Source organism: Triturus cristatus, chromosome 6, assembly GCF_964204655.1.
Source record: "Triturus cristatus chromosome 6, aTriCri1.1, whole genome shotgun sequence".
NCBI classification, from domain to species: Eukaryota; Metazoa; Chordata; class Amphibia; order Caudata; family Salamandridae; genus Triturus; species Triturus cristatus.
Window position 1 is genome coordinate 606571729 of NC_140589.1, and position 24892 is coordinate 606596620.

Sequence of the window (24892 nt, forward strand, 5' to 3'; positions counted from 1 at the left end):
TATAGCATTTACTTTTGGAGATTGCATGTATGACTTAATGCCCTAATAAGCAGAAGCTGCTCACTCATTAAATGAGGAGTATGGTCCAGATTCCGGTTGTGGCCATTAGTAGAAGCCTGGATCCCGAATGGGGGCGGTGTACCCACAGGCTCTTCCAAGCTACCAGCGAACAACTTTAAAAACCCACCACAAGACTCAGATTTCTTCCTGAATGGTCGATTTGCTTCTAGGTGTAGATCACCACATACTTTTGGCAATGAATAGCAGCGGTTTTGAGCCCGTCGTGTAAGGTTAGGAGAAAGGTGCTCAACCAAAAGAACCAGCTTCAGAGAAAAAGAAGTACATCTAGTGCAGCGGGCAGCAGACATTTGGAGCAGGACAGAAGCAGCCGAGCAGAGCACAAAAGGAAGGAGGGCTGTGGCTATCTAACATACTGCTCAAGTAAAGCTAGCCAAAGCAGTAACGTGCTGGTCAATCAAGGTCAGGCTGAGCCATCACAGCATGCAAACGCTGTACCTGACCTAGAGTACATAGAATGCGGTTACGTCCCCACGCATCGTGAGAAGATGCAGTGGTACTTTACTGTTTAGCAGATAAATCAAGGGAAACAAAAACATTCACTGGTCACAAAAGACTAGCGATAACGGATATTGGCACAAAGAGAAAGCATGCAAGTATTGTTTACAGACCTAAATGCCATCGGGATATAAGAAATGAACAGCACTGTGCACAGTTTTGTAGAAATTGCAAACTGGTTTCAGAGTTATTGAGAAAAAGTGCAAGATGAAGCTAAGGAGATACCTTGGGCCTAACCATGGCAACCTTGCAGAGTGTGCAACCGCCGATTGCAGTTTTCCAAAACCCAGGCAAGCCAAACATGAAGTGAAAACAATGGCACAGAGTTTTCAAACATCATTAGGTAGAAAGTGACAGAAAGTCATTTGAAGCACTGTTTATTTCATTGGGTGCTGAGGGCCAAACAAATGTGATCACTTACTAGAAACTGAGCCGATCCCAGCTGAATTTGGCAGACGCCAGGAGTACACTGAAGCTGTGAATCAAAAGAAAGGGCACTTTAATGAGGATCACGTTTCGAAGTAGCAGCACACAACTTTTAGTAGAAACAAGGAAAGCAGGAAACTAATGACATATGGAGGCACAAAGGATTCCGGGCTGCTGCACAGTGACTTTGAAAACTGCACAGACCAAGATCTCAGAGACCAAATTGAGACTAATACTGATTTTAATAATCTTCATAAAATATTACTCTGGCCAAAATCCAGCTCCTGAGAAAATATATGAACAGCCAAGGGGTTTGAGAAGTTAATGTTACCTGCTTGGGCCATTGCAAGAAAGAGCACAATTGATTCACCCTACGGTCAATGTTGTGAGTAAAGAGAGAAAAGTCATATACAAAGGAAGGGAGAGGAAGATATCGATTTAAGACGTGGTTCAAGGACGCGAGGGAAGCAATTCTGCTTGTCCAGCAGTGGGAAAGAAGTGCAAAATATCGGGACACTTTTAAAAGTGTGTTTAGGGCACATGTTCACTCAGTGAGAGTAAGTCACATAAAGGAGAAAATAAATGATGTGAGTGAAGGAATGTCAAAATGAGATGAACAGTAAATATCAAGAGTCATGGCCGAATCAGGTTGACCTGTATTTATTTTATTTGAATACACGTTTACAGACGTTCTGGCGAATGTGCTCCGGAAGGCCTCATATATCAAAAGTGAAGCGTTTGGTGAGCACCGTATCAATACTTACGGCTACTATGAAGGCCTCTTAGGAGATTAAGGACATGGGTACTTACACAAAAGATTACGTGCCGAGTGACATTAGTAACCTAATTGGATGGGTAAATCAGGGTAGATTAGGGACCACACCGGCACCAGGTACAGATACCCCAGTGATTCTGGTGAGGCGGATGGATGCGTCTGTCATATTATGAACTGTTTCGGAGATGTTTTCTTTGTCAAAGTAGGTTGTAGGAAACGGTTTGAGCACACAATTTTGCAGAAAGGTGCCATCCTGTCGAACACAAGAAGAGAAATGTGAAACTCAATCTTAAGGGTGAGTTGAGACAGCTTTTAGGTGATTTAGGTGTGCAAGAGATTATTAAGCCTTGTGATGTTGCACATTTGATTTACGCTGTCCTAGAGTGTGCAAAAGGAGGGGTGGGTAAATAAGATTGTGTGCATGCAGGTTGGCGCTCGCTCACCAGGAATATTGTTACTGAACATCATTCGATTTCCAAAATACCGGAAATAGTAGGCATGCTGAGTGATGCTGGTTATTTTATACCAATACAACTTAATGCAGCACATCATCAAGTGACACTTGAAGCCAATTCTGAAATCTTAACTACCTCTGTTACACCATCCGGTGCTCATAAATATTTGCGTATACCATGCCGACTCAGATTCGTGACTACTATTTTTCAAAGCTAATATTGTACAGATTTAAAAATCTCCGGTCAGGACAAGCTTTCCAGGACGATAATTAGATTCATGCCAATTGTGTCGAGGACTACAACAGGATATTAGCAGGAATTCTTGGAGTGCAGAAAGATGGGAGTATGACTGTGACAAGAGAGAACTGACAGTTTTTTACATCTACTGTGGAGCATTCAATTTGGAGGTTTGGTGAAAGCAATAACTGAGGCACCATCTAAGATTGACAAACATCAACTGAGATTGTTCATAGAAATTTGGGACAAGTGCTCGAGTTAAATCCCACAATATATTTACTTGACATACGAAACTACAGGGGCCATTTGATAACCGTTCAGCTTCTACATGTGATGAGTACATAGAGAAACTTGCAGCAATTTTCGCTGCATGAAGTGTAGTTTCCTTTAAAAGCACAATTTGGATCTAACTATTGCCCCATTTGTACAAGAACCACCATATCCGATCTATAAGTAAGCTCAACCTTAGTTGCAATCAGCAAGCAATAATCATATGTGGAATGGCAATCTGATTTCAGGAGTCAGATCCGTAAGAGTTCTCCTCATAAAGTCAGGTTCGGGATTGTCTCATCATTAATCAGACTGATTTTAAGCCTTACACCACATATGCAAGAGCGAAGCATACCTTCAAAACGCAGCATCGGTATGACCATCTCCGGTCAGACAATGCACCTGTCCTTCTTAGAAGCACTACAGACAAATCAGTCTTTCAAATAGATAGCATGGCCCACAAAACACTGACCTGACAAGTTCACCCAATATCAAGAGTTAAGCTATAGCATACATATATGTCCCACAGCATACAAAGATTTAAGACAACGCAAGAAGGACATCAAGTTGCACAGTAAAAGACATTTAAGCTACAAAGTCTAACTGACGCCTGCTTGAAAATGGTTTCTCACCTTTTTGGAGGGTAGCCGAGATAACAGCGGCATTCTTCGGGCCATCATTCCTAAAAGTGAAGACACAGTATTTTAGGCACTATTTAGTAGATAAGCAGACAAACACAGTACATCATTCTTCACCCTCATGAGTCCCTACCACACTGGAGCTGGAAGGTACAGCAAATCTTAAAAACCTGCAAGAAGAGAAGATCACCACGGTCCCTCCTCTTGCCCTACACAAGAAGCTCTCTTGCAAAAACACCAAGTCACTTTTAGCTGCCTGCAATATGAGGTACGGGCCTCTGTCCAGCTCAGATTTATGAGTACATGATGGGTTTCTCATTACTGAACACTCGTTCTCAGTGAGGGCAAGTGTATCATCATCGCAGGAGGAGCCCGTAGAGGCAGCAGTCAGTGGTGATAAGGAACGAAGACCACAACATGTGACCAAGAAGCAGGAATGAGCATTGTTTAAGATATTGCCACTGCAATCCTTCATGCCACCCAAGAACAACTGAAAGGTACACTCAACCTGCAATTCGGAGAAAGAGGACTTATGGGGGAGCACTGACAAATATGTCCGTGACACTACTCAGTTGGACGAGGGCACAAAGGCTGGGGGAAAGGAATAGCATATTATGGAATGAAGAAGAGCTGAATACTTAACAGATAAAAGAGCAGCACTTACAGGAGGTACCTCTGAAAAATGTAACCTACAAGCTAAATATGAAAACTCAAGCTCAATTACTTTGCACACGCTCTGACTAACTGCACCCTAAAAGCGTAATCGGTGAAGAATGGAAAAGAGTACCTGGTGGATTTACAAACCAAAAACCAGACAGGTCATGAAGCACACCAGTAAATAAGCAACTACAGAGGTTTTCGTCAAGAGAAGCCCATTGCCTGTGCTCACAGCCAATCAACACTCGCTTTCAAAATTGTGTTTTCTCTGTACATGTTTTAACTTCACTGCAACACAAATCAGTCACATAAGGCGATGCCTGGGTGTGCCATTTCCCCCTTTGGCCTTCTCCCCCTTCTGAAGGCTTGGGGTCCGGTTGCACCACGAGGCAGATAACAATGGAGTACAGGGGTTACATGGGAGCACCATGGTGGGTCTTGTAGCCTTCATGCTCCAGGAAGGTCTGGTGCAGGGGTGGAAGTAAGGGTGCAATCCTTACATTCTTCTATCATTCCTACCCAGTCAAGGATCTGGTCCCATGGTACGGACTTTGGTGAAGCATAATCTAAAGGAGACGTGGCACAATATGGCCTCTTGCGTTGAAAGGCTGATACTCGTTAGTGGGTTAACTGCAAAGGAGGAAAACTCAAAATGACAATTCATCCCAGTGGCTAGGGGAGATTAAGTATGAAGTTTATTGATCATATTTCCCCTTGGATGCAAACAATGCAATTATTTTGTTGAACAAAAGCGAATTATTGTATTCTTCTGTGGCAGTTTTATGGCTTTATAGCATTTACTTTTGGAGATTGCATGTATGACTTAATGCCCTAATAAGCAGAAGCTGCTCACTCATTAAATGAGGAGTATGGTCCAGATTCCGGTTGTGGCCATTAGTAGAAGCCTGGATCCCGAATGGGGGCGGTGTACCCACAGGCTCTTCCAAGCTACCAGCGAACAACTTTAAAAACCCACCACAAGACTCAGATTTCTTCCTGAATGGTCGATTTGCTTCTAGGTGTAGATCACCACATACTTTTGGCAATGAATAGCAGCGGTTTTGAGCCCGTCGTGTAAGGTTAGGAGAAAGGTGCTCAACCAAAAGAACCAGCTTCAGAGAAAAAGAAGTACATCTAGTGCAGCGGGCAGCAGACATTTGGAGCAGGACAGAAGCAGCCGAGCAGAGCACAAAAGGAAGGAGGGCTGTGGCTATCTAACATACTGCTCAAGTAAAGCTAGCCAAAGCAGTAACGTGCTGGTCAATCAAGGTCAGGCTGAGCCATCACAGCATGCAAACGCTGTACCTGACCTAGAGTACATAGAATGCGGTTACGTCCCCACGCATCGTGAGAAGATGCAGTGGTACTTTACTGTTTAGCAGATAAATCAAGGGAAACAAAAACATTCACTGGTCACAAAAGACTAGCGATAACGGATATTGGCACAAAGAGAAAGCATGCAAGTATTGTTTACAGACCTAAATGCCATCGGGATATAAGAAATGAACAGTACTGTGCACAGTTTTGTAGAAATTGCAAACTGGTTTCAGAGTTATTGAGAAAAAGTGCAAGGTGAAGCTAAGGAGATACCTTGGGCCTAACCATGGCAACCTTGCAGAGTGTGCAACCGCCTATTGCAGTTTTCCAAAACCCAGGCAAGCCAAACATGAAGTGAAAACAATGGCACAGAGTTTTCAAACATCATTAGGTAGAAAGTGACAGAAAGTCATTTGAAGCACTGTTTATTTCATTGGGTGCTGAGGGCCAAACAAATGTGATCACTTACTAGAAACTGAGCCGATCCCAGCTGAATTTGGCAGACGCCAGGAGTACACTGAAGCTGTGAATCAAAAGAAAGGGCACTTTAATGAGGATCACGTTTCGAAGTAGCAGCACACAACTTTTAGTAGAAACAAGGAAAGCAGGAAACTAATGACATATGGAGGCACAAAGGATTCCGGGCTGCTGCACAGTGACTTTGAAAACTGCACAGACCAAGATCTCAGAGACCAAATTGAGACTAATACTGATTTTAATAATCTTCATAAAATATTACTCTGGCCAAAATCCAGCTCCTGAGAAAATATATGAACAGCCAAGGGGTTTGAGAAGTTAATGTTACCTGCTTGGGCCATTGCAAGAAAGAGTACAATTGATTCACCCTACGGTCAATGTTGTGAGTAAAGAGAGAAAAGTCATATACAAAGGAAGGGAGAGGAAGATATCGATTTAAGACGTGGTTCAAGCACGCGAGGGAAGCAATTCTGCTTGTCCAGCAGTGGGAAAGAAGTGCAAAATATCGGGACACTTTTAAAAGTGTGTTTAGGGCACATGTTCACTCAGTGAGAGTAAGTCACATAAAGGAGAAAATAAATGATGTGAGTGAAGGAATGTCAAAATGAGATGAACAGTAAATATCAAGAGTCATGGCCGAATCAGGTTGACCTGTATTTATTTTATTTGAATACACGTTTACAGACGTTCTGGCGAATGTGCTCCGGAAGGCCTCATATATCAAAAGTGAAGCGTTTGGTGAGCACCGTATCAATACTTACGGCTACTATGAAGACCTCTTAGGAGATTAAGGACATGGGTACTTACACAAAAGATTACGTGCCGAGTGACATTAGTAACCTAATTGGATGGGTAAATCAGGGTAGATTAGGGACCACACCGGCACCAGGTACAGATACCCCAGTGATTCTGGTGAGGCGGATGGATGCGTCTGTCATATTATGAACTGTTTCGGAGATGTTTTCTTTGTCAAAGTAGGTTGTAGGAAACGGTTTGAGCACACAATTTTGCAGAAAGGTGCCATCCTGTCGAACACAAGAAGAGAAATGTGAAACTCAATCTTAAGGGTGAGTTGAGACAGCTTTTAGGTGATTTATGTGTGCAAGAGATTATTAAGCCTTGTGATGTTGCACATTTGATTTACGCTGTCCTAGAGTGTGCAAAAGGAGGGGTGGGTAAATAAGATTGTGTGCATGCAGGTTGGCGCTCGCTCACCAGGAATATTGTTACTGAACATCATTCGATTTCCAAAATACCGGAAATAGTAGGCATGCTGAGTGATGCTGGTTATTTTACACCAATACAACTTAATGCAGCACATCATCAAGTGACACTTGAAGCCAATTCTGAAATCTTAACTACCTCTGTTACACCATCCGGTGCTCATAAATATTTGCGTATACCATGCCGACTCAGATTCGTGACTACTATTTTTCAAAGCTAATATTGTACAGATTTAAAAATCTCCGGTCAGGACAAGCTTTCCAGGACGATAATTAGATTCATGCCAATTGTGTCGAGGACTACAACAGGATATTAGCAGGAATTCTTGGAGTGCAGAAAGATGGGAGTATGACTGTGACAAGAGAGAACTGACAGTTTTTGACATCTTCTGTGGAGCATTCCATTTGGAGGTTTGGTGAAAGCAATAACTGAGGCACCATCTAAGATTGACAAACATCAACTGAGATTGTTCATAGAAATTTGGGACAAGTGCTCGAGTCAAATCCCACAATATATTTACTTGACATACGAAACTACAGGGGCCATTTGATAACCGTTCAGCTTCTACATGTGATGAGTACATAGAGAAACTTGCAGCAATTTTCACTGCATGAAGTGTAGTTTCCTTTAAAAGCACAATTTGGATCTAACTATTGCCCCATTTTTACAAGAACCACCATATCCGATCTATAAGTAAGCTCAACCTTAGTTGCAATCAATAATCATATGTGGAATGGCAATCTGATTTCAGGAGTCAGATCCGTAAGAGTTCTCCTCATAAAGTCAGGTTCGGGATTGTCTCATCATTAATCAGACTGGTTTTAAGCCTTACACCACATATGCAGGAGCGAAGCATACCTTCAAAACGCAGCATCGGTATGACCATCTCCGGTCAGACAATGCACCTGTCCTTCTTAGAAGCACTACAGACAAATCAGTCTTTCAAATAGATAGCATGGCCCACAAAACACTGACCTGACAAGTTCACCCAATATCAAGAGTTAAGCTATAGCATACATATATGTCCCACAGCATACAAAGATTTAAGACAACGCAAGAAGGACATCAAGTTGCACAGTAAAAGATATTTTAGCTACAAAGTCTAACTGACGTCTGCTTGAAAATGGTTTCTCACCTTTTTGGAGGGTAGCCGAGATAACAGCGGCATTCTTCGGGCCATCATTCCTAAAAGTGAAGACACAGTATTTTAGGCACTATTTAGTAGATAAGCAGACAGACACAGTACATCATTCTTCACCCTCATGAGTCCCTACCACACTGGAGCTGGAAGGTACAGCAAATCTTAAAAACCTGCAAGAAGAGAAGATCACCACGGTCCCTCCTCTTGCCCTACACAAGAAGCTCTCTTGCAAAAACACCAAGTCACTTTTAGCTGCCTGCAATATGAGGTACGGGCCTCTGTCCAGCTCAGATTTATGAGTACATGATGGGTTTCTCATTACTGAACACTCGTTCTCAGTGAGGGCAAGTGTATCATCATCGCAGGAGGAGCCCGTAGAGGCAGCAGTCAGTGGTGATAAGGAACGAAGACCACAACATGTGACCAAGAAGCAGGAATGAGCATTGTTTAAGATATTGCCACTGCAATCCTTCATGCCACCCAAGAACAACTGAAAGGTACACTCAACCTGCAATTCGGAGAAAGATGACTTATGGGGGAGCACTGACAAATATGTCCGTGACACTACTCAGTTGGACGAGGGCACAAAGGCTGGGGGAAAGGAATAGCATATTATGGAATGAAGAAGAGCTGAATACTTAACAGATAAAAGAGCAGCACTTACAGGAGGTACCTCTGAAAAATGTAACCTACAAGCTAAATATGAAAACTCAAGCTCAATTACTTTGCACACGCTCTGACTAACTGCACCCTAAAAGCGTAATCGGTGAAGAATGGAAAAGAGTACCTGGTGGATTTACAAACCAAAAACCAGACAGGTCATGAAGCACACCAGTAAATAAGCAACTACAGAGGTTTTCGTCAAGAGAAGCCCATTGCCTGTGCTCACAGCCAATCAACACTCGCTTTCAAAATTGTGTTTTCTCTGTACACGTTTTAACTTCACTGCAACACAAATCAGTCACATAAGGCGATGCCTGGGTGTGCCATTTCCCCCTTTGGCCTTCTCCCCCTTCTGAAGGCTTGGGGTCCGGTTGCACCACGAGGCAGATAACAGACAGGTCATGGAGTACAGGGGTTACATGGGAGCACCATGGTGGGTCTTGTAGCCTCCATGCTCCAGGAAGGTCTGGTGCAGGGGTGGAAGTAAGGGTGCAATCCTTACATTCTTCTATCATTCCTACCCAGTCAAGGATCTGGTCCCATGGTACGGACTTTGGTGAAGCATAATCTAAAGGAGACGTGGCACAATATGGCCTCTTGCGTTGAAAGGCTGATACTCGTTAGTGGGTTAACTGCAAAGGAGGAAAACTCAAAATGACAATTCATCCCAGTGGCTAGGGGAGATTAAGTATGAAGTTTATTGATCATATTTCCCCTTGGATGCAAACAATGCAATTATTTTGTTGAACAAAAGCGAATTATTGTATTCTTCTGTGGCAGTTTTATGGCTTTATAGCATTTACTTTTGGAGATTGCATGTATGACTTAATGCCCTAATAAGCAGAAGCTGCTCACTCATTAAATGAGGAGTATGGTCCAGATTCCGGTTGTGGCCATTAGTAAAAGCCTGGATCCCGAATGGGGGCGGTGTACCCACAGGCTCTTCCAAGCTACCAGCGAACAACTTTAAAAACCCACCACAAGACTCAGATTTCTTCCTGAATGGTCGATTTGCTTCTAGGTGTAGATCACCACATACTTTTGGCAATGAGTAGCAGCGGTTTTGAGCCCGTCGTGTAAGGTTAGGAGAAAGGTGCTCAACCAAAAGAACCAGCTTCAGAGAAAAAGAAGTACATCGGGCAGCAGACATTTGGAGCAGGACAGAAGCAGCCGAGCAGAGCACAAAAGGAAGGAGGGCTGTGGCTATCTAACATACTGCTCAAGTAAAGCTAGCCAAAGCAGTAACGTGCTGGTCAATCAAGGTCAGGCTGAGCCATCACAGCATGCAAACGCTGTACCTGACCTAGAGTACATAGAATGCGGTTACGTCCCCACGCATCGTGAGAAGATGCAGTGGTACTTTACTGTTTAGCAGATAAATCGCGGACACAAAAACATTCACTGGTCACAAAAGACTAGCGATAACTGATATTGGCACAAAGAGAAAGCACGCAAGTATTGTTTACAGACCTAAATGCCATCGGGATATAAGAAATGAACAGCACTGTGCACAGTTTTGTAGAAATTGCAAACTGGTTTCAGAGTTATTGAGAAAAAGTGCAAGGTGAAGCTAAGGAGATACCTTGGGCCTAACCATGGCAACCTTGCAGAGTGTGCAACCGCCTATTGCAGTTTTCCAAAACCCAGGCAAGCCAAACATGAAGTGAAAACAATGGCACAGAGTTTTCAAACATCATTAGGTAGAAAGTGACAGAAAGTCATTTGAAGCACTGTTTATTTCATTGGGTGCTGAGGGCCAAACAAATGTGATCACTTACTAGAAACTGAGCCGATCCCAGCTGAATTTGGCAGACGCCAGGAGTACACTGAAGCTGTGAATCAAAAGAAAGGGCACTTTAATGAGGATCACGTTTCGAAGTAGCAGCACACAACTTTTAGTAGAAACAAGGAAAGCAGGAAACTAATGACATATGGAGGCACAAAGGATTCCGGGCTGCTGCACAGTGACTTTGAAAACTGCACAGACCAAGATCTCAGAGACCAAATTGAGACTAATACTGATTTTAATAATCTTCATAAAATATTACTCTGGCCAAAATCCAGCTCCTGAAAAAATATATGAACAGCCAAGGGGTTTGAGAAGTTAATGTTACCTGCTTGGGCCATTGCAAGAAAGAGCACAATTGATTCACCCTACGGTCAATGTTGTGAGTAAAGAGAGAAAAGTCATATACAAAGGAAGGGAGAGGAAGATATCGATTTAAGACGTGGTTCAAGGACGCGAGGGAAGCAATTCTGCTTGTCCAGCAGTGGGAAAGAAGTGCAAAATATCGGGACACTTTTAAAAGTGTGTTTAGGGCACATGTTCACTCAGTGAGAGTAAGTCACATAAAGGAGAAAATAAATGATGTGAGTGAAGGAATGTCAAAATGAGATGAACAGTAAATATCAAGAGTCATGGCCGAATCAGGTTGACCTGTATTTATTTTATTTGAATACACGTTTACAGACGTTCTGGCGAATGTGCTCCGGAAGGCCTCATATATCAAAAGTGAAGCGTTTGGTGAGCACCGTATCAATACTTACGGCTACTATGAAGACCTCTTAGGAGATTAAGGACATGGGTACTTACACAAAAGATTACGTGCCGAGTGACATTAGTAACCTAATTGGATGGGTAAATCAGGGTAGATTAGGGACCACACCGGCACCAGGTACAGATACCCCAGTGATTCTGGTGAGGCGGATGGATGCGTCTGTCATATTATGAACTGTTTCGGAGATGTTTTCTTTGTCAAAGTAGGTTGTAGGAAACGGTTTGAGCACACAATTTTGCAGAAAGGTGCCATCCTGTCGAACACAAGAAGAGAAATGTGAAACTCAATCTTAAGGGTGAGTTGAGACAGCTTTTAGGTGATTTATGTGTGCAAGAGATTATTAAGCCTTGTGATGTTGCACATTTGATTTACGCTGTCCTAGAGTGTGCAAAAGGAGGGGTGGGTAAATAAGATTGTGTGCATGCAGGTTGGCGCTCGCTCACCAGGAATATTGTTACTGAACATCATTCGATTTCCAAAATACCGGAAATAGTAGGCATGCTGAGTGATGCTGGTTATTTTACACCAATACAACTTAATGCAGCACATCATCAAGTGACACTTGAAGCCAATTCTGAAATCTTAACTACCTCTGTTACACCATCCGGTGCTCATAAATATTTGCGTATACCATGCCGACTCAGATTCGTGACTACTATTTTTCAAAGCTAATATTGTACAGATTTAAAAATCTCCGGTCAGGACAAGCTTTCCAGGACGATAATTAGATTCATGCCAATTGTGTCGAGGACTACAACAGGATATTAGCAGGAATTCTTGGAGTGCAGAAAGATGGGAGTATGACTGTGACAAGAGAGAACTGACAGTTTTTTACATCTACTGTGGAGCATTCAATTTGGAGGTTTGGTGAAAGCAATAACTGAGGCACCATCTAAGATTGACAAACATCAACTGAGATTGTTCATAGAAATTTGGGACAAGTGCTCGAGTTAAATCCCACAATATATTTACTTGACATACGAAACTACAGGGGCCATTTGATAACCGTTCAGCTTCTACATGTGATTAGTACATAGAGAAACTTGCAGCAATTTTCGCTGCATGAAGTGTAGTTTCCTTTAAAAGCACAATTTGGATCTAACTATTGCCCCATTTTTACAAGAACCACCATATCCGATCTATAAGTAAGCTCAACCTTAGTTGCAATCAGCAAGCAATAATCATATGTGGAATGGCAATCTGATTTCAGGAGTCAGATCCGTAAGAGTTCTCCTCATAAAGTCAGGTTCGGGATTGTCTCATCATTAATCAGACTGATTTTAAGCCTTACACCACATATGCAAGAGCGAAGCATACCTTCAAAACGCAGCATCGGTATGACCATCTCCGGTCAGACAATGCACCTGTCCTTCTTAGAAGCACTACAGACAAATCAGTCTTTCAAATAGATAGCATGGCCCACAAAACACTGACCTGACAAGTTCACCCAATATCAAGAGTTAAGCTATAGCATACATATATGTCCCACAGCATACAAAGATTTAAGACAACGCAAGAAGGACATCAAGTTGCACAGTAAAAGACATTTAAGCTACAAAGTCTAACTGACGCCTGCTTGAAAATGGTTTCTCACCTTTTTGGAGGGTAGCCGAGATAACAGCGGCATTCTTCGGGCCATCATTCCTAAAAGTGAAGACACAGTATTTTAGGCACTATTTAGTAGATAAGCAGACAGACACAGTACATCATTCTTCACCCTCATGAGTCCCTACCACACTGGAGCTGGAAGGTACAGCAAATCTTAAAAACCTGCAAGAAGAGAAGATCACCACGGTCCCTCCTCTTGCCCTACACAAGAAGCTCTCTTGCAAAAACACCAAGTCACTTTTAGCTGCCTGCAATATGAGGTACGGGCCTCTGTCCAGCTCAGATTTATGAGTACATGATGGGTTTCTCATTACTGAACACTCGTTCTCAGTGAGGGCAAGTGTATCATCATCGCAGGAGGAGCCCGTAGAGGCAGCAGTCAGTGGTGATAAGGAACGAAGACCACAACATGTGACCAAGAAGCAGGAATGAGCATTGTTTAAGATATTGCCACTGCAATCCTTCATGCCACCCAAGAACAACTGAAAGGTACACTCAACCTGCAATTCGGAGAAAGAGGACTTATGGGGGAGCACTGACAAATATGTCCGTGACACTACTCAGTTGGACGAGGGCACAAAGGCTGGGGGAAAGGAATAGCATATTATGGAATGAAGAGGAGCTGAATACTTAACAGATAAAAGAGCAGCACTTACAGGAGGTACCTCTGAAAAATGTAACCTACAAGCTAAATATGAAAACTCAAGCTCAATTACTTTGCACACGCTCTGACTAACTGCACCCTAAAAGCGTAATCGGTGAAGAATGGAAAAGAGTACCTGGTGGATTTACAAACCAAAAACCAGACAGGTCATGAAGCACACCAGTAAATAAGCAACTACAGAGGTTTTCGTCAAGAGAAGCCCATTGCCTGTGCTCACAGCCAATCAACACTCGCTTTCAAAATTGTGTTTTCTCTGTACATGTTTTAACTTCACTGCAACACAAATCAGTCACATAAGGCGATGCCTGGGTGTGCCATTTCCCCCTTTGGCCTTCTCCCCCTTCTGAAGGCTTGGGGTCCGGTTGCACCACGAGGCAGATAACAATGGAGTACAGGGGTTACATGGGAGCACCATGGTGGGTCTTGTAGCCTTCATGCTCCAGGAAGGTCTGGTGCAGGGGTGGAAGTAAGGGTGCAATCCTTACATTCTTCTATCATTCCTACCCAGTCAAGGATCTGGTCCCATGGTACGGACTTTGGTGAAGCATAATCTAAAGGAGACGTGGCACAATATGGCCTCTTGCGTTGAAAGGCTGATACTCGTTCGTGGGTTAACTGCAAAGGAGGAAAACTCAAAATGACAATTCATCCCAGTGGCTAGGGGAGATTAAGTATGAAGTTTATTGATCATATTTCCCCTTGGATGCAAACAATGCAATTATTTTGTTGAACAAAAGCGAATTATTGTATTCTTCTGTGGCAGTTTTATGGCTTTATAGCATTTACTTTTGGAGATTGCATGTATGACTTAATGCCCTAATAAGCAGAAGCTGCTCACTCATTAAATGAGGAGTATGGTCCAGATTCCGGTTGTGGCCATTAGTAGAAGCCTGGATCCCGAATGGGGGCGGTGTACCCACAGGCTCTTCCAAGCTACCAGCGAACAACTTTAAAAACCCACCACAAGACTCAGATTTCTTCCTGAATGGTCGATTTGCTTCTAGGTGTAGATCACCACATACTTTTGGCAATGAATAGCAGCGGTTTTGAGCCCGTCGTGTAAGGTTAGGAGAAAGGTGCTCAACCAAAAGAACCAGCTTCAGAGAAAAAGAAGTACATCTAGTGCAGCGGGCAGCAGACATTTGGAGCAGGACAGAAGCAGCCGAGCAGAGCACAAAAGGAAGGAGGGCTGTGGCTATCTAACATACTGCTCAAGTAAAGCTAGCCAAAGCAGTAACGTGCTGGTCAATCAAGGTCAGGCTGAGCCATCACAGCATGCAAACGCTGTACCTGACCTAGAGTACATAGAATGCGGTTACGTCCCCACGCATCGTGAGAAGATGCAGTGGTACTTTACTGTTTAGCAGATAAATCAAGGGAAACAAAAACATTCACTGGTCACAAAAGACTAGCGATAACGGATATTGGCACAAAGAGAAAGCATGCAAGTATTGTTTACAGACCTAAATGCCATCGGGATATAAGAAATGAACAGCACTGTGCACAGTTTTGTAGAAATTGCAAACTGGTTTCAGAGTTATTGAGAAAAAGTGCAAGATGAAGCTAAGGAGATACCTTGGGCCTAACCATGGCAACCTTGCAGAGTGTGCAACCGCCTATTGCAGTTTTCCAAAACCCAGGCAAGCCAAACATGAAGTGAAAACAATGGCACAGAGTTTTCAAACATCATTAGGTAGAAAGTGACAGAAAGTCATTTGAAGCACTGTTTATTTCATTGGGTGCTGAGGGCCAAACAAATGTGATCACTTACTAGAAACTGAGCCGATCCCAGCTGAATTTGGCAGACGCCAGGAGTACACTGAAGCTGTGAATCAAAAGAAAGGGCACTTTAATGAGGATCACGTTTCGAAGTAGCAGCACACAACTTTTAGTAGAAACAAGGAAAGCAGGAAACTAATGACATATGGAGGCACAAAGGATTCCGGGCTGCTGCACAGTGACTTTGAAAACTGCACAGACCAAGATCTCAGAGACCAAATTGAGACTAATACTGATTTTAATAATCTTCATAAAATATTACTCTGGCCAAAATCCAGCTCCTGAGAAAATATATGAACAGCCAAGGGGTTTGAGAAGTTAATGTTACCTGCTTGGGCCATTGCAAGAAAGAGCACAATTGATTCACCCTACGGTCAATGTTGTGAGTAAAGAGAGAAAAGTCATATACAAAGGAAGGGAGAGGAAGATATCGATTTAAGACGTGGTTCAAGGACGCGAGGGAAGCAATTCTGCTTGTCCAGCAGTGGGAAAGAAGTGCAAAATATCGGGACACTTTTAAAAGTGTGTTTAGGGCACATGTTCACTCAGTGAGAGTAAGTCACATAAAGGAGAAAATAAATGATGTGAGTGAAGGAATGTCAAAATGAGATGAACAGTAAATATCAAGAGTCATGGCCGAATCAGGTTGACCTGTATTTATTTTATTTGAATACACGTTTACAGACGTTCTGGCGAATGTGCTCCGGAAGGCCTCATATATCAAAAGTGAAGCGTTTGGTGAGCACCGTATCAATACTTACGGCTACTATGAAGACCTCTTAGGAGATTAAGGACATGGGTACTTACACAAAAGATTACGTGCCGAGTGACATTAGTAACCTAATTGGATGGGTAAATCAGGGTAGATTAGGGACCACACCGGCACCAGGTACAGATACCCCAGTGATTCTGGTGAGGCGGATGGATGCGTCTGTCATATTATGAACTGTTTCGGAGATGTTTTCTTTGTCAAAGTAGGTTGTAGGAAACGGTTTGAGCACACAATTTTGCAGAAAGGTGCCATCCTGTCGAACACAAGAAGAGAAATGTGAAACTCAATCTTAAGGGTGAGTTGAGACAGCTTTTAGGTGATTTATGTGTGCAAGAGATTATTAAGCCTTGTGATGTTGCACATTTGATTTACGCTGTCCTAGAGTGTGCAAAAGGAGGGGTGGGTAAATAAGATTGTGTGCATGCAGGTTGGCGCTCGCTCACCAGGAATATTGTTACTGAACATCATTCGATTTCCAAAATACCGGAAATAGTAGGCATGCTGAGTGATGCTGGTTATTTTACACCAATACAACTTAATGCAGCACATCATCAAGTGACACTTGAAGCCAATTCTGAAATCTTAACTACCTCGGTTACACCATCCGGTGCTCATAAATATTTGCGTATACCATGCCGACTCAGATTCGTGACTACTATTTTTCAAAGCTAATATTGTACAGATTTAAAAATCTCCGGTCAGGACAAGCTTTCCAGGACGATAATTAGATTCATGCCAATTGTGTCGAGGACTACAACAGGATATTAGCAGGAATTCTTGGAGTGCAGAAAGATGGGAGTATGACTGTGACAAGAGAGAACTGACAGTTTTTGACATCTTCTGTGGAGCATTCCATTTGGAGGTTTGGTGAAAGCAATAACTGAGGCACCATCTAAGATTGACAAACATCAACTGAGATTGTTCATAGAAATTTGGGACAAGTGCTCGAGTCAAATCCCACAATATATTTACTTGACATACGAAACTACAGGGGCCATTTGATAACCGTTCAGCTTCTACATGTGATGAGTACATAGAGAAACTTGCAGCAATTTTCGCTGCATGAAGTGTAGTTTCCTTTAAAAGCACAATTTGGATCTAACTATTGCCCCATTTTTACAAGAACCACCATATCCGATCTATAAGTAAGCTCAACCTTAGTTGCAATCAATAATCATATGTGGAATGGCAATCTGATTTCAGGAGTCAGATCCGTAAGAGTTCTCCTCATAAAGTCAGGTTCGGGATTGTCTCATCATTAATCAGACTGGTTTTAAGCCTTACACCACATATGCAGGAGCGAAGCATACCTTCAAAACGCAGCATCGGTATGACCATCTCCGGTCAGACAATGCACCTGTCCTTCTTAGAAGCACTACAGACAAATCAGTCTTTTAAATAGATAGCATGGCCCACAAAACACTGACCTGACAAGTTCACCCAATATCAAGAGTTAAGCTATAGCATACATATATGTCCCACAGCATACAAAGATTTAAGACAACGCAAGAAGGACATCAAGTTGCACAGTAAAAGATATTTTAGCTACAAAGTCTAACTGACGTCTGCTTGAAAATGGTTTCTCACCTTTTTGGAGGGTAGCCGAGATAACAGCGGCATTCTTCGGGCCATCATTCCTAAAAGTGAAGACACAGTATTTTAGGCACTATTTAGTAGATAAGCAGACAGACACAGTACATCATTCTTCACCCTCATGAGTCCCTACCACACTGGAGCTGGAAGGTACAGCAAATCTTAAAAACCTGCAAGAAGAGAAGATCACCACGGTCCCTCCTCTTGCCCTACACAAGAAGCTCTCTTGCAAAAACACCAAGTCACTTTTAGCTGCCTGCAATATGAGGTACGGGCCTCTGTCCAGCTCAGATTTATGAGTACATGATGGGTTTCTCATTACTGAACACTCGTTCTCAGTGAGGGCAAGTGTATCATCATCGCAGGAGGAGCCCGTAGAGGCAGCAGTCAGTGGTGATAAGGAACGAAGACCACAACATGTGACCAAGAAGCAGGAATGAGCATTGTTTAAGATATTGCCACTGCAATCCTTCATGCCACCCAAGAACAACTGAAAGGTACACTCAACCTGCAATTCGGAGAAAGATGACTTATGGGGGAGCACTGACAAATATGTCCGTGACACTACTCAGTTGGACGAGGGCACAAAGGCTGGGGGAAAGGAATAGCATATTATGGAATGAAGAAGAGCTGAATACTTAACAGATAAAAGAGCAGCACTTACAGGAGGTACCTCTGAAAAATGTAACCTACAAGCTAAATATGAAAACTCAAGCTCAATTACTTTGCACACGCTCTGACTAACTGCACCCTAAAAGCGTAATCGGTGAAGAATGGAAAAGAGTACCTGGTGGATTTACAAACCAAAAACCAGACAGGTCATGAAGCACACCAGTAATGAATATGCTACTTACCAGTATGCATCTGTTCTTGGCATGTAGGGCTGCTGACATTCATATCTGTGCATAGATCGCCGCCTAGTGTTGGGTCCGGATGTTTGCACGTTGTTGTCCTGGAAGAGTCTTCGAAGTATCCTTGGATAGGTGACTCCTCCCCTGGACTACAGTGCGCATGGGCATCCTCTCCATCCTCAGATTGTTTTTCGCCATTGTGGCAGTGATGGAGTAGATACAGAAAGTGATGACCATGCTTGCAATAATTCTGAGAGCTGCAGCTGCGACAGGCGCCGGGGAGGAGGGAGGGCGATATGAATGTCAGCAGCCCTACATGCCAAGAACAGATGCATACTGGTAAGTAGCATATTCAGTTCGAGGCATGTGGGCTGCTGAATTCATATCTGTGCATAGAATACATAGCAGTGCCCTCTATTGGCGGCGGCTACCCGTGCCAGCTGCAGCGGTCTGAAAAAGTGTTTTGAGAACAGCCTGTCCTACAGCTGCCTGCTGTTTTGACTGCACATCTACGCAATAGTGTTTTGTAAATGTGTGTGTAGTGGACCATGTGGCTGCTCTGCATATATCATGCAGGGGAATGTTTCCTAGGAAGGCCATGGAAGCCCCCAACTTGCGTGTTGAGTGGGCTCGTGGTGGAATAGTTAATGTGCGTTTTGCCTTTTGATAACAGATTTGAATACACTTAACTATCCATCTGGCTATCCCTGCTTTGGAGATGGCGTTACCTTTGTGGTGTGGGGCAAAGGCAACGAACAGTTGTTTTGTCTTCCTGAAGGGTTTAGTCCTGTCGATGTAGTACATGAGGGCCCTCCGTACATCTAGTGTATGTAATGCCCTCTCTGCAACAGTTTGTGGGTTTTGGAAGAAAACGGGCAGTTCAATAGTCTGGTTCATGTGGAACTGCGATATTACCTTGGGCATGAATTTGGGGTTGGTACGTAGTACGACCCTGTTGGCGTGAACCTGAATAAATGGCTCTTGAACGGTTAGTGCCTGGAGTTCACTAACTCTTCTTAGGGAAGTGATCGCTACCAGGAAGGCTACTTTCCAGGTAAGGAATTGAATCTCGCATGAGTGTAGAGGTTCAAAGGGTGGACCCATCAGGCGTGTGAGGACCAAGTTGAGGTTCCACATTGGAGCCGGTGGGTGACTAGGTGGAATGACTCGTTTGAGTCCTTCCAAGAATGCTTTGATGGCAGGCACTCTGAAGAGAGAGAGGTGCTGCCTGGTTTGCAGATAGGCTGATATTGCGGTCAAATGGACCCGTATAGAGGTGTACGCCAGATTGCATCGGTATAGGTGTAAGAGGTAACATATGATGTTGTGGATGGATGCGTCCAGCGGGTTAATGTCATTATTACCGCAATAAATGACGAACCGTTTCCATTTGGCTGCATAGCAAGCTCTTGTAGTGGGTCTCCTGGCCTCCTTGATGATGTCCATACAGTCAGGTGGCAGATTGAGATAGCCAAACTCTAGGACTTCAGGAGCCAGATCGCCAGGTTCAGCTGTTGCGGATCTGGGTGCTGAACCTCTCCATGGTTCTGCGTCAAATGCGCGGGTTTGATCCGCAGCCTTTGATGCGGTACCACGGAAAGTTCGAGGAAGGTGGTGTACCACGGCTGGCGTGCCCACGTGGGAGCAACTAGGACGAGTGTCAGGGAGTGTTGTCGGAGTTTGCGAGCCACCAGCGGTATCAACGGTGCTGGAGGAAAAGCGTACGCAAATTTGCCGGACCAGTTCATCCATATCGCATTGCCCTGCGACTGCGGGTGTGGGAATCTGGCGGCGAAGCTTTGGCATTTTGCGTTTTCGCTTGTCGCGAATAGGTCTATTTCTGGGTGACCCCACTGCTGGAAGTACGGTTGGAGTACCGATGGGTGTAACTCCCACTCGTGCATCTGGTGGCTGTGTCTGCTGAGCAGATCCGCCATCTGGTTGTCCTTGCCGGGGAGGTGTTCCGCCATGAGGAACATGTTCCTCTGAATGGCCCACTTCCACATGCTCTGAGCCAGATGAGACAACTGTGGAGAGTGTGTCCCTCCCTGCTTCTGTATGTAGTACATTGCGGTCATGTTGTCCGTCCGGATCAACACGACCTTGTTGCACAGATGTACTTTGAAAGCCTTCATGGCCAGGAAGATTGCCATCAGTTCCAGAAGGTTGATGTGCATCTTCTTCTGTTGTGTCGTCCATAGTCCCTGCACTGTGTAGTGGAGTACATGAGCTCCCCATCCCTGGAGAGACGCGTCCGCTGTCAGTACTATTTGTGGAACAGGCTCTTGGAACGGTCGGCCCTTGCAAAGGTTTTGTGGATTCCACCAATGCAGAGAGTTGTATGCCCGACCGCTCACCAACACTAGGTCTTTCAACTGTCCTTGAGCCTGATTCCACTGACGTGCTAGGCACTCCTGAAGTGGGCGCATATGTAATCTCGCGTGCGGGACTATGAAGATGCAGGAGGCCATCATGCCTATCAACTGCATAAACACTCGCGCTGGAAGCAAGTGGTTGGGTCTGAACTTGGAGATCAGCGCTTGTATGCCGTTGATCCTCACTAAATTTGGCTGAGCTGTGGCCGCCAGAGTGTCTATAGTCGCACCTAGGTACTGTTGTACGTGTGCGGGCTGGAGATGAGACTTTGGGTAATTTAGTGAGAATCCCAGACTGTGAAGAAGGTGAATGGTACGGGACACGGGGCTTGCACATTGCTGGGCCGATCTCGCTTGAACGAGCCAGTCGTCTAGGTAGGGGTAGACGTGTATGTGCTGTCTCCGTAAATGTGCCGCCACCGTAGCTAGGCACTTTGTGAAAACCCTGGGCGCTGTTGTCACGCCGAAGGGAAGGACTTTGAACTGATAGTGCTGCCCCTGAACAGTGAACCTGAGGTATTTTTTGTGTGAGGGGTGGATGGGTATGTGAAAATACGCATCCTTGAGGTCCAGTGATGCTAGGAAGTCTCCCTGCTGGAGAAGCGGAAGGACTTGCTGTAGAGTGAGCATGTGAAAGTGCTCCGAAAGAATGTACTGGTTCAGGGGTCTCAGGTCTAATATAGGCCTGAGCGACCCGTCCTTTTTTGGAATTAAGAAGTAGAGGGAGTAAACCCCCGTGCCCCGCTCGTGGACGGGTACGACCTCGATAGCGCCTTTTAGAAGCATACTTTCTACCTCTTGCTGTAAGAGCGTCAAGTGCTCTGAGGACATAGGACGGTTTCTTGGTGGTATTGTGGGTGGAGTGGAAGTTAACTCCAGACAGTAACCGTATTTTATAATATCTTTGACCCACCTGTCCGTGGTGATGGAGTTCCACGTGGACAGGAACCGTTGTAGCCTTCCCCCGACAGGTGTTATGTGGTCGGGAGGAAGGGAGAGGGCGTCACTGCTTGTTCTTGGGGGAGGACCTGGTGTTGCCGTAGCCACGTCCTCTGCCCTTGGTACTGGAGCCACGATAGCCACCTCGGGTGTTCTTATCGTAGGTGGTCTGCGTATTACCCTTGTTATATGTTTGTTGTGACCCCTGTCCTCTGCCTGCTCCCTTGTTTCCGGGGCGACGAAAGGAGCCGCTCCGAAAGGACTGAGTTTGTAGGGCGCCCATGGACTTTGCAGTGTCCGTGTCCTTTTTTATCTTCGAGGGTGGCGTCAACCTCAGGCCCGAACAAAAAGTCGGGGTTGACGGGCTGATTAAGGATATTGTTTTGTACCTCAGGCTTAAATCCTGAGATACGTAGCCAGGCGTGACGTCGTAGGATGACGCTAGTGTTGATGGCCCTGGCAGCCGTGTCAGCAGCGTCTAGTGCACATTTGATGGCAGCATTTGTGAGTAGCTGTCCCTCTCCGATAAGGATTTCTGCACCTTCTTTGTAGGGGTCAGGGAGGTGTTGAAGGAGTTGCTCCATTGTGTCATAGTGCGCCCTATCGTAGCGAGCGAGGAGCGCTTGAGTGTTAGCTATGCGCCATATGCTTGCAGCTTGTGCGGCAACTCGCTTGCCGGAGGTCTCCAGCACCTTGGACTCCTTGTCCGGGGGAGGAGCGTCACCCGTTGTCTGCGAGTGTGCCCTCTTGCGGGCATTCGCCACAACGATGGAGTCGAGTGGTAATTGTCCTCTGATGTAAGTAGGATCCCCAGGTGCTGATCTGTATTTCTTATCGATCCTGGGGTTTATCACTCGTGCCCTGGTGGGTTCCCTGAAAATGTCAGTGGCTGGCTTAAGGACCCCCTTCAACATTGGCAGAGTCTTTACATGTCTTTCTGAGGATGCAAAGGTGTCCATTAGAAAGTCATCTTCGATGATATCAGAGTGAAGCTGTACATCATGGTTGTTCGCCGCCCGTTCAATCAGAGCGTTGAACGCCGCAGTATCCTCTGTGGGTGACGTTTTTGCCCCATATAGTTGTGGGTCCTGTGCATCAAGAGGTGCACTGGGGTCTGCAGGGTCGCCCCAAGTTTGGTCAGGGTCCTGCTGGTCATCAGGGTCCGTGTCCACATGGTAGGGGACTTGTTCACCCATGTAGTCCTCCAATGCATCCGTGTCGGAGCGTGCGGGGGAGGCCCGGTGTGGATCCTGGTAGGGTGAATGAAAGGGTTCATACAGGAGAGGTTCTGTGTCCACAGGCAGCTTCCTCTTTAGCGGGATCCTGAAAGGTTCCAATGGCGGTTCCGAAGTTATCCTTCGGTCGTGGAGAATCATCCTGCCAGTGTCGGCGTCGATGACGCGTGACGGAGACGGCTCGACAGGCGTAACCGCAGTTTTGGTGGCCTGTGTCCTGAGTTGAAACGCCTTCGGGATTGTGGATGGAGGCAAGCCGAAGGTAATGCTGGTCGGCACCGACGAAACCGCTGGATCGATCGAACCCGACTGGTCCTGGAGGGCAGCCTTGGTTTTGCAGCCTGGCATTGCGCCAGGCCGTACTCGGGGCGCCTTAGAGGTCGTGGCCCCGCCAGGGTCGTCGAGGCGGCTGCAGATATCTTCTGCGCCCGTGGTGCATCGAGCCGAGGTGCGGAGATCACCGTCGACGTCTTCGACACGTGAGGTTTCGGTGTCGTCGAGGGAGTGCTGCGAGGCGTAGCAGGCGGGACGGCCCTCGGTGTCGGTGGCGTCGACGCCGGTAACCGAGCAGGTTTTTCGGCGCCGATGGCCTTCTTCCGTTTGTCGACTCCCATGTCGCCCGTCTCGAGTTCGGCACCGAAGTCCCCCTTGGTGCGGTCGGTGCCGACACGGTGCGCCGGCGTCGAAGGTGTTGAAGGCCTCGATCCGACTAGCGCCACTTTCAGTTTCGGTTTCGTAGGAACCTGAGCAGCTTTCGGTTTCGTGGAAGGGAAACCAGCTGGCTTAAGCGGTAATGGCTGCCGCTGAACGTCCGAGGCCGGGCCCGAGGGCGGGGCCGAAGGACTGCGTGATAGGTCTCGGGTAAGGCCCGAAGGCGATCCCTCGACCGGAGCCATAGTCTGTGGCACTGGTGAATTCTCGGTTTGAACAGGTAGGCCTTGTTCATCATCGGAGCTACTCTTCGGCCCCTAAGGCCTCCTCGTCGTCTCCTACCTCGGTGTCGTCTTCACCTCTGTGGAAGAGTGACTCGTCGGCCTCGTCCGATCCGGGTTCTTGGTCGGAAACGGGACTGGAGGGTAAGACTTCTACTTCTTCGACGTCGTCCGCGTCGTCGAAGATGTCAGCTGGGGCCGGTGCCGCGTGCTGCGCTTCGAGCCTCGCCGCTCGACGATTCCGCAGAGTCTTCTTTGAACGGAACCGGGCACAGGCCATACATGTCGACTCGTCGTGGTCCGGCGAAAGGCATTTGTTGCACACCGGATGGACGTCGATGTGTGGGTACTTCGCATTACATACCGGACACCTTTTGAATGGCGTCCTCGATTCCATCGTCGAAGTAGTTGATGGACAGGTAAATGCGAACAAAGTCGGTGCTGAAAATTAGTAAACTAACAGAGTATCGAAAACCGATCGATAAACAGTACCGACGCGAACTAAAGGCCTTGTGGCCTCGACAAAATATTTTCCTAACTTGAGCTAAGATAGCACATCCGAACCCAATGGCGGAAAAAAACAATCTGAGGATGGAGAGGATGCCCATGCGCACTGTAGTCCAGGGGAGGAGTCACCTATCCAAGGATACTTCGAAGACTCTTCCAGGACAACAACGTGCAAACATCCGGACCCAACACTAGGCGGCGATCTATGCACAGATATGAATTC

General features: G+C 45.5%; 1 long non-coding RNA gene and 8 other non-coding genes across 9 annotated transcripts in view; all 9 read right to left on the reverse strand.

Annotated features, from left to right (window-relative positions):
* LOC146817561 (uncharacterized) overlaps positions 1-24892 on the reverse strand; it is a 249002-nt gene that overhangs the window by 80705 nt on the left and 143405 nt on the right. The window contains exons 46-53 of the long non-coding RNA XR_014963013.1: positions 17825-17874; positions 15458-15511; positions 13009-13058; positions 10635-10688; positions 8188-8237; positions 5821-5874; positions 3372-3421; positions 998-1051 (exon numbers count right to left, since the gene is read on the reverse strand). This is a non-coding gene — a long non-coding RNA (uncharacterized LOC146817561). The remainder of the gene's footprint in view (positions 1-997; positions 1052-3371; positions 3422-5820; positions 5875-8187; positions 8238-10634; positions 10689-13008; positions 13059-15457; positions 15512-17824; positions 17875-24892) is intronic.
* On the reverse strand, positions 2981-3048 carry LOC146817571 (small nucleolar RNA SNORD50). The gene has a single exon (XR_014965150.1). It is a non-coding gene; the product is annotated as a small nucleolar RNA SNORD50 (small nucleolar RNA).
* LOC146817572 (small nucleolar RNA SNORD103/SNORD85) lies at positions 3659-3744 on the reverse strand. Its single transcript, XR_014965117.1, has one exon. It is a non-coding gene; the product is annotated as a small nucleolar RNA SNORD103/SNORD85 (small nucleolar RNA).
* LOC146817573 (small nucleolar RNA SNORD50) lies at positions 7797-7864 on the reverse strand. The gene has a single exon (XR_014965151.1). It is a non-coding gene; the product is annotated as a small nucleolar RNA SNORD50 (small nucleolar RNA).
* On the reverse strand, positions 8475-8560 carry LOC146817574 (small nucleolar RNA SNORD103/SNORD85). The gene has a single exon (XR_014965118.1). It is a non-coding gene; the product is annotated as a small nucleolar RNA SNORD103/SNORD85 (small nucleolar RNA).
* On the reverse strand, positions 12618-12685 carry LOC146817575 (small nucleolar RNA SNORD50). Its single transcript, XR_014965152.1, has one exon. It is a non-coding gene; the product is annotated as a small nucleolar RNA SNORD50 (small nucleolar RNA).
* Positions 13296-13381, reverse strand: LOC146817576 (small nucleolar RNA SNORD103/SNORD85). Its single transcript, XR_014965119.1, has one exon. It is a non-coding gene; the product is annotated as a small nucleolar RNA SNORD103/SNORD85 (small nucleolar RNA).
* On the reverse strand, positions 17434-17501 carry LOC146817577 (small nucleolar RNA SNORD50). The gene has a single exon (XR_014965153.1). It is a non-coding gene; the product is annotated as a small nucleolar RNA SNORD50 (small nucleolar RNA).
* On the reverse strand, positions 18112-18197 carry LOC146817578 (small nucleolar RNA SNORD103/SNORD85). The gene has a single exon (XR_014965120.1). It is a non-coding gene; the product is annotated as a small nucleolar RNA SNORD103/SNORD85 (small nucleolar RNA).